Source organism: Calonectris borealis, chromosome 14, assembly GCF_964195595.1.
Source record: "Calonectris borealis chromosome 14, bCalBor7.hap1.2, whole genome shotgun sequence".
NCBI lineage: Eukaryota > Metazoa > Chordata > Aves > Procellariiformes > Procellariidae > Calonectris > Calonectris borealis.
The window spans coordinates 13,807,000-13,815,652 of NC_134325.1; the positions used below are offsets into that span (position 1 = coordinate 13,807,000).

The 8,653-nt window shown below is 38.0% G+C and overlaps 1 long non-coding RNA gene across 2 annotated transcripts; it reads left to right on the forward strand.

Annotated features, from left to right (window-relative positions):
- The first annotated feature begins 1,257 nt into the window (after positions 1 to 1,257).
- On the forward strand, positions 1,258 to 6,269 carry LOC142087980 (uncharacterized). 2 transcript variants are annotated; one of them, XR_012675684.1, is made up of 4 exons: positions 1,258 to 1,985; positions 2,746 to 2,869; positions 4,592 to 5,356; positions 6,073 to 6,269. It is a non-coding gene; the product is annotated as an uncharacterized LOC142087980 (long non-coding RNA). The 2 variants fall into 2 exon arrangements; XR_012675683.1 differs by lacking the exon at positions 6,073 to 6,269 and having other exon boundaries at positions 4,592 to 5,569.
- Positions 6,270 to 8,653: the final 2,384 nt, after the last annotated feature.

The following is an 8,653-nucleotide window of genomic DNA, read 5'->3' on the forward strand; positions in this document are numbered from 1 at the left end:
AGGAAATGGCCTCAAGTTGCGCCAAGGGAGGTTTAGGTTGGACATTAGGAGAAATTTCTTTACTGAAAGAGTGGTCAGGCCTTGGAACAGGCTGCCCAAGGAAGTGCTGGAGTCACCATCCCTGGAGGTATTTAAAAGACGTGTAGATGAGGCGCTTAGGGACATGGTGTAGTGGGTATGGTGGTGTTGGGTTGACGGTTGGACTCGATGCTCTTAGAGGTCTTTTCCAACCTTAATGACTCTATGATTCTATATATTTTGGTAACACTGGGCTGGAATTTAAATTTGTTTCTCTGCCAATTCAGGTTGGCTCCATATGCCATTTTCATACATAAGTGCATCTGAAAACTGTTAAAGCTTGTGCTGCAAAGGAATATGTACGTCAAGGTAATTTTTAATGGATTTCGTGTTGAAGAGTAGTAGAAGTCATACTCTTTGAATCCAGTTTTGGTCTGCTTGCTAAAATTCAGTGATTAGTGTGTACCTCAGTTTACTCATATGTAAAATTGAATAAAGTAGTATTGACATATATCATCACTTAAAAATTGCTGTGTCTTTCTATCGACCTGATTTTACAGAATTTGAAGCAGTGACGGATTTGTTACTGACCTGCAAAACGCTGGGATAGACTCAGAAGAAAAATGATATTAGCTCTGTATTCAATACAATACAAATTCCAGGTAGCTCAGCTCAACTTCAAAGATAATCAAGCAAAAATTTTTACAGGAGAAAGCACAAAAAGTAAGTCGTCTGGTAATTTTTCTTCCAGGAGCACTACCTGGGTTTTAAGTTTTTTGTAACTTTACCTATCACATGAACAGCATTGTTTTAAGAGCTTAAGCTTATCTATAGAAAACTTCCAGAAATTCAGTTTATCTACATAATATCCAGGTAGACTGGCCTAGAAACCAGCAAAATGCAGGTAAGGGTCAGAGATTTGATTTAATTTTTCTTCAATCTAAGCAAGTTTGAGGATGCTGTTAAATTGTATTTTATTAAAGTGAAACAGAATACTCCACTAGTACAGAATCTTTTGTATCACATGAAGTGTCTCTTTTCAACTTAAGTGTTAAATGAAAATAAAATTTCCATATTATTATATTTGGCATATTTGGTAAGAAAAAAAGCATCTGATTTAGGTTATATATTTTTGTTACAACTAGAGATCCTATTTCTTTTCTTCAAAGTTTTTAGGCAAACACCTCTCTGTGTTTAGCTCCTAGCAAATATACTGGAACACTAAATAGGCATAGATGTTGTCTGCTTTGAGTTTTTCTATGATTTTCTTACCAAGTATTGTCATGTGCTCTTTCAGAAACATAGAGTCAGAGATAGAGAGTGATTGTAGCAAGGAAAGGAAGAAAAAAGCTGACAGTTTTGGTAGGAGCATTTAGGCATAAATGGAAAAAAGAAAACCTTTACCATCAAGGAGTACCCCAGTAAATTCAGTGTGAAGGGGCAAAATTCTGTGTGAGGTGCAGTTCAGAACCTTTGAAGCTGCATAAGAAGTAGGAAGATTCAAGGCAGAAAGGGGGCTGTATCAGTTGAAAGGGTTATTGTGAATTACTAGGCTCTTGATTTAAAAAAAAAAAAAGATCTGGTGGGAGAAAGCAGGTGACAAACTTGGATTAAATCCTAAAATGTGTTTGGAAGCTGCCACTCTTCTTACGCCTTGTATGTTCCCTTATGCCATGGGGATCCCCAGCTCAGGGGACTTCTTTCTTTTGTGACTGATCATTACGGTCTGGGAGTAAGTATTAGCCTGTTTAAATATTGCTTGTGGAACAAAAACATTAGTTTGTGGAAGGATGAAAGAAAAGGAACTTAGAGAATTTATTATGTTGCCATTAAATTTATGTTGTCCAACTGATTTTTTTTTTTCTTTTGTGTTGCCATTTGTTAGGTTGTCTTGTCTTTACCCTTTACAAGGACCTACAGCTTCATTTGAACGACACCTAAATAAATACATTTTATTACAAATAAGGGTAAGTGTTGATTTCATGCTTTTGCCCACACAAACTCAAATACAAGCATAAAGACATTCACTAAATCATAAACAGAGATGTAAATAAGTAGCCCACATGAGTTTTTCCTTGTAAAAAATGTGATGCCAAGTTCTGCATTTTATCTGAGTCATGAACTAATGACTTGTCACCAACAGAACTGTTTCTTTCACCCCAAATCTTAAAGTTGCCAAAAGTCTGGATATCACCACAAAGCTAATGATTTAAAAAAAAATCTTAAAAAGTACCTTGGGATATTTTGTAATATAATAACTTTTATTTTGTAAGATATGGATATAAAAGCATGCATATACTGCCTTAAATCACTTTCTGGCCTGGTTGCAGTTTGTTTTTGTTTTAATTTGACAATGTTATAAAGATTATGGATTATTTTCAAAATTTGCATTTAAATTTTGACTCACAAATGTTGAATATTTGGATTCATACCACTCTGCATTTTTTGAGTAATATATTTCTGTTCTGTGAGGCTGAAAAAAACTTAAAATCTCTTCAACACTTTGATTCTCACTGTGTCACAATGAGAATCATCTGCTTTACTGGCATCTGACTTTGGGATGCCCCTTGGGAATCTTTTGCCCTTTTCAGGCTGATTTCTTGATAGTCTTTATAAATTTATTGCCTGGAACATTCTGTCTGTCTGCTCAGTGAGATCTTTCTTTTTTTGTGTGTGTTGAACAGCATTTTGGCTGCTACTTCTAATCTGCTCCTCTTGTTTGAGCAGCTTCACAGATGATGTAGCATCACCCTGTTGCTATACTGTGTTCTTTGCTTCCGGGCTGAAGAGAACGTGCTTAGAAACATGGATTTCTGCTGTCCTTTGGAATTGATGCAGCGTCCTCTGCCAGGTTTGTATCTCATTAGAAAGCCCCAGTAGATAGCATTTTGTTCTAACATTTGTGTCTCAGATGGTGCTGATTTTCGGCAGAAGTTTTCTTTACCCATCTGTAAAGGTATTGAATTTATTTCTGATTCAGAAAGCAGGGACGTTAGTGTTTGCTGTTATTAAAAGCAATCTCATTCAGCCTCTTTCTAGTCTCTTAGAGAGCAACTAATATTTGCGCAGACCTAAGACCAGTTAATGCTTACTCACTGGTTACAGGTTAGGGTGTTCAAGGAATTTAGAATTTGACCTTTGCTAAGAAAAATGTCCTCTCCATGCTTGGTTTGGTGGAAAATGAAGGTTGTTAATCTGACAGTAGGCGAATCAAATACAAATGGGTAAACTACTGTTTTCGTGTTGATGTATGCTCAAGCATTTGTCTATTTATCTGATACTTCTTCCCAATACACTCTTGTGTCCAAGGAAGCAAATAGCACAGATAATGAGTATGTGCCCGTGCGTGGACATTGTGTCTGAATGTAAGTGTGGGTTTATGGGTCATACATCATTCCAGGAAGCCTCGTATGATTGTTTCCTATTAAATAGTAGAGCTTGATTCGTGGTTATTCTGCATTTCTTTTATGCTGTCTGCCACAGAGAGCAAGCTCTAAGGCTGTCTTAATTCAACACGAAAGTTGAGGAGAAGAAGTGGACAGATCAGCATTCAGGTCTAGAGTGTTGGTTGTATAGCTGCCACCAGCTATTGACAGTAGTTATGTCCTAATTTTGGAAAACCTATCCAGCACAGATTGCTAGCAGTGATTATTAGCCATATCCTGGAAACTCTTGTGTATGATATTGTCTGTAAAAGGAGAAATTTTCCTGTGATGTTTTTATTGAAGGAAAAGTTTTACTTTGTTGACATGACTATACTGGCATGAAAGTGTTTCTGCTACTATGGGTAGCTGATACATACTATATTTTAAGAGGATGTTTTCCAGGGCAAATCACACCTGTCTTAAACTCATCAGTTTGTTATCTTATTGAGGAGGTCCTAAACAATATCACTTAGAGGAGCTGAATGACTTGCTGAAATCCTGAAGCAGTTCAGCAGCAAAGTAAGAATAGCACCTAGCAAGTCTCAGTGTAGAGTTATGTCCCTGTGCAAGGTTTTATTGGTGCAGTTGTAATTCATATGGGAAACATATTTTAGTAGACCCTGTTGCTTTAGTGAGGCCCTGCTGCAAGAGCACCTTTGCTTGCTAAGCTTGCTGTTCCTAACACATCAATTCTACCACATTTCCTCAGTTACACTCATGGAACAGCGAGTCCTGAAATGCTTGTGACAAGGAATGTCAGAAACTGACTCTTATGTTTGACTATCAAGTGTGTTGCACAACTTATTATCGAACATGAAGTAATGGTCTTAAACTGTCAGTGCAACTGGGTGTATGCATAAAGCAAAAAGAAATGTATCTGTGAGCTTAGATTTTTTTCAGTCCTCTTCTGTTACGGGGATTGGGCTCTACACAGAATTCTGTAACTGCATTCTTCAGTTCTACAGCACTCTGCTCCGTGACTCACTGTACATCAAACTTTTCTATCAACTGTAGCTGTGGGAATTGTGTGCTGGTTTTGGCTGGGATAGAGTTAATTTTCTTCATAGTAGCTAGTATGGGGCTGTGTTTTGGATTTGTGCTGAAAACAGTGTTGATAACACAGGGATGTTTTCGTTATTGCTGAGCAGTGCTTACACAGCGTCAAGGCCTTTTCTGCTTCTCACCCCACCCCACCAGCGAGGAGGCTGGGGGGGCACAAGAAGCTGGGAGGGGACACAGCCAGGACAGCTGACCCCAACTGACCAAAGGGATATTCCATACCATATGACGTCATGCTCAGTATATAAAGCTGGGGGAAGAAGAAGGAAGGGGGGACGTTCGGAGTGATGGCGTTTGTCTTCCCAAGTAACCGTTACACGTGATGGAGCCCTGCTGTCCTGGAGATGGCTGAACACCTGCCTGCCGATGGGAAGCAGTGAATGAATTCCTTGTTTTGCTTTGCTTGTGTGCGTGGCTTTTGCTTTACCTATTAAACTGTCTTTATCTCAACCCACGAGTTTTCTCACTTTTACTCTTCCAGTTCTCTCCCCCATCCTGCCGGGGGGGAGTGAGCGAGTGGCTGTGTGGGGCTTAGTTGCTGGCTAGGGCTAAACCAGCTAAACCACAGCAGAATTGTCATGGTTCCTTGAAATCTTTATACAAATGAGACAGTTACCCCATGAAACCTTTACTGAAATCAAGTTTATTTATATCCTGTCTGTTTTTACATTAGAGAGTGATTTTTTTTTTTTTTCCTTAAAGCATGGGAGACAGTTACATTGTCCAGCAGTTTTATAGGCTTGTGACAAATCGGTGGCCTAAAAACACACTGCTTGCCCTCTGGATTTCATGCATCGTTACGTATTTGGAGAGAAGAGGGTGCATTTGTCTGCAACTGATAGGTCTGGTAGCAGGTACGAGCAAATATTGCAAATGGAGTCTAAACATAGCGGTTTTTAACTTCCAAAAACTAATGTAAAACCATTACATATTGTATTAGGCAGTGTTATTTAAAAATGTTCAAGCAATCAGATTTTGGATTTTTTTTATCCTCTGTCTGTCATTTTGAAAGGTAAAAGAGGAAAGCTTCTAATAAATGACGGGAGAAAATTCAAGTGTTTCCCATCCCTGCCAAAAACCCACAATAAAACATGTTCAATCTAAGACCGCTTTGTTGATGTACTTTAGAGTGTCAAAGTCAAACCAGTACTATTACTTATTATGCTGGAACAAACGAATTTACGAGTCAGTCAATCTACAGTGAATCGAGTGTTGTACAGTAGTTTGTAAGTTACAGCAACAGTTTTCTTTATAGCTTTTATTGAATCCAAGTAACATACTTAAAAGAGGACACCTCAGCTTCCTGAGGTAATGCCAGCAGCTGTATTGGCAAAAGAAAACTATTACCCAACTGAAAAGGTGTAACGATCCTAAAGACTAGAAAAAGTTTCTTAGTTTTGACAGTAATTATAAGCTTTTATTTTTCGAATTGGAAATTTTCATTTATGCCTTTATTGAAAGGTAGAGAACAAGAAAGATGGTGATACCATGCAACACGCAGTTAAAATTTCTTTATGGAGGGAGGAGGGAATGGCATTGTGTACCTCATTAAAACTTCTTGTTTCTCTAGGTTTTTTAGTGTCATTCCAGTGCCAACGTCGGAGCTGAGGGGAAGAGGAAGGTCCTGGTCATTACGGCCTCTACGTGAGTCACTACGTGCCCACAAAGTGCTGAGGGAAGGCTCTATGTGTGTATCTAACCGCAGGTTCCCAGGATCAGCTGGACTCTGCTTTAGGCCCACGGTGCAGGCTCAGTAGTGAGTTGCTTTGAGATTCCAGGGTTCCAGGGTCTGTTTTTTTCACTATATCTGAACACCTTCTCCTAGAATATCCTCAAATGGCTTGTTAAGGCAGCTCATACCACGAGCTGGGTTTCCTTATTCATGTCTTAATATTCTTCTCTTTTCATTGCCAACTTCAAATGCTCTTTTTAAGATTTTCCCTGGGTAAGTTGCATACTAGCTTCACAATAATGACCTGCTATCATTTTATCTGTAATGGTTTTCTCCTGTCTGTCTTGGAGGTAGTTGCAGCCCGTAAGTTTGCTGTTTGATTTCTGGCAAAATTCTGCTTTTCCCCAATAGTATTTCTGATATAAGCATTCCTTGTCTTCTTCTAAGAAATCTTTATCGCTATCATATCTCAAAGGTTTTGTTTCTTGTGTCAGTAACATGAATTTACTATGATCTATTAACATACATACTGTAAAAAAATAAATTATTCACCATTTAAATCAATTTCTGTTTGGAGAGTCTACAGTTTTCCTGAATTTTAATAGTTAGTAAATTGTTTAGGACTTGCTTTGGAACAGCTTTGTGTCATTCTCAGACAATTGAATTGCTTTGTACCTTCTTGTTTATTCATGCTTTGATTGTTAGTACCAATTTTTTATTAAGTCAGTATTCTGTGTTAATGCTGTATTTATTTAGGATAGTAGTGTTTCTGTGCGACTGAGGATAGAATATGCTCTTATCTCTTCTTCTAGTCAGCAGCAAGATATTTAATCTCTTCTTTTTGATGGTAGAGACTTCCTTTAAATTTCCTGAGATGTTTTGTAGTAACTGAGCCATCCAGCCTCCTCCCAATCTGATTACGTTAGGAAGTATCACGTGCTTTTGCATAGTCGATAAAAACATGCTGAGTGGTGACTGAAATCTTAGGGAAACTATGATTTCATGATGTCATGGGGTTAATTCTGCTTCTGAAATTTGCTTCATGCAGTCCTGAAGTACAGAGAACAGTTCTGATATTGGGAGTAATACCATTGCATCACGACTCCAGATTCTCATTCTTTAGTATGAACAAAAAGATTCCCTTTATCTGGTTGTCCAGCTGGTATCTCATCAGCTATACATCATTGCAGGTTTCCCATAGTAACACAATTGCTAATTGCTTTGAACAAATCTCCTGGTACTTTCCCAGTTTTTATTTTTGAAGGAGCAGATGCCTTTTTCTTTTATGCAGTTAATATCTGACTCTTATTTTCATTTCTCATGTATGGTATTTTAAATAGTCCCGATGAGGCAAAATCACAACTTTACTGTTTGGGCAGAACTGCCATGCTGTCAGAGTGCCACCATAGAATCAGATCTTTGTTGAACGTTTGCTCTCAAATTATACTTCAGAAATTTTTGTCGTGGGCTATAGGTTCAGGGTGTTCGTTTCTCCAAGACCTCTGAAGATCAGAGCTAAGAAAGGGCAATAGCTGATAAATCATTTTAAAAGTTTGGTAAGTAAGATACTCTCCCCATTCCCAACACTTATGGCCTCCTTTATATATATGTGATAAACTGACTACCTGAATACCGAAGTTCATATGTTGTATGCAGGTAATAGAGGGTCTCGTCTACACTGCGGACCAAGAACGTTCTCCAGTGTGCTGGGTGTGGTCTCTGGTTGTCCAGACTGAGGGACCTGCTGGAATGTGTGACAGTTCTTACCATGTCTGGGTTTATTTGAAAGAGAAGAATGGGATGGTGGCCACCTATGCAGTCAGGATCTGGAAGCTGGGAAGTGCTTGCAGAACCCACAGTTGTGCTTAGAGAAATGTGGGTAGGATTGAGTTACATACATTAATTTTAGTTACAAAGTATTCATAATTGTGTAGTGACACTATCTGTGAAATATGCTAATGACAAGACTTCTCGGGCTTATGGAGGAGGGAGTTAAAAGCCTGATATTTCAGACATTTGAAATGAATATTCTTCTTTCTGTACATGCTTTGTTTTGTTTTGTTTTCCTGTCTTTATTGTCCTCCAGCTATAGGAGACAAACATTTGGGCCGTTTGTCATCTTGAATTCATGTCATTTTAAGTATATAAACATATCTCTGGAACATTTCCTTACTTACTCGCTTTAATGGATTGTGACCAAAATGTTATTTTCCTTTTGTGTAATTTTCTTTTCTTTTCTGTAATTTCTACATTTATGGTGTTTTATATTGTTTTCTTTTCCTTTATTTCAAACCTTATGCATATTATGTTCATACAGCCTCTTTATGGTACTGTACTATAATGAGTGGAAGAATTTTTGAAGTCTCTATGACTCTTATTCGAAATGATTAGCATGCATTTACTTACTTTCTAATGCTTTCCATGGATTTTGAAATATTAGGAAGTCCTTGGAGAAGTCCTTAGCATATCAAAAGTCCTT